This window comes from Rhagoletis pomonella, unplaced genomic scaffold (assembly GCF_013731165.1).
Source record: "Rhagoletis pomonella isolate Grant_MI unplaced genomic scaffold, Rhpom_1.0 Rhpom_scaffold_00002, whole genome shotgun sequence".
NCBI lineage: Eukaryota > Metazoa > Arthropoda > Insecta > Diptera > Tephritidae > Rhagoletis > Rhagoletis pomonella.
The window spans coordinates 5,546,035-5,546,592 of NW_023458556.1; positions in this window are offsets into that span (position 1 = coordinate 5,546,035).

Below are 558 nucleotides of genomic sequence, written 5' to 3' on the forward strand. Positions count from 1 at the left end.
TTTTTTCCTTCCGCCTATCCCGGCCATTTTAAAATTAGTACCCGCGCGCCCATCTCAGTTCAAATATGAGCCGTTCCGCGAGGAAGTTGCAAAAGAAGTCTTCGGCGTTGAATTATGTCAACTTATTCTGGACAGGCACTATCTATAGTTTTTGATCAGGAAGGCGTTTTATATTAGTCTTAAATGCTTTCTGCTTTACTGCCTGCCACTAGGATACGCATACTCCCTTATCATTACATTTTTGCGCCTTTAGCGTTAAATATGTATATATGTATGTTTGTTGCATATGAAAAAACTGTTCATCCGTCGTTTTATTGGTCCGTCGTGGCATTGGTTTTCAACTGAAATTAAAGTACATCCCATTTATTGTCGATCGCCGCGAACATTATGGATTTGCTTTCTCATTTTATTCCTGCATTCATTCTATTTACTACTCTTATCGATTCCATACTTCAAGGCCACATTTTCTGCGTCGCCTCCACTCCACTCCTGCCCTGACATAGCCACTCTTGTTTCACTTGTTTTTAGAGCATCATTGTTGCAAGTTGGTTGCAGTTT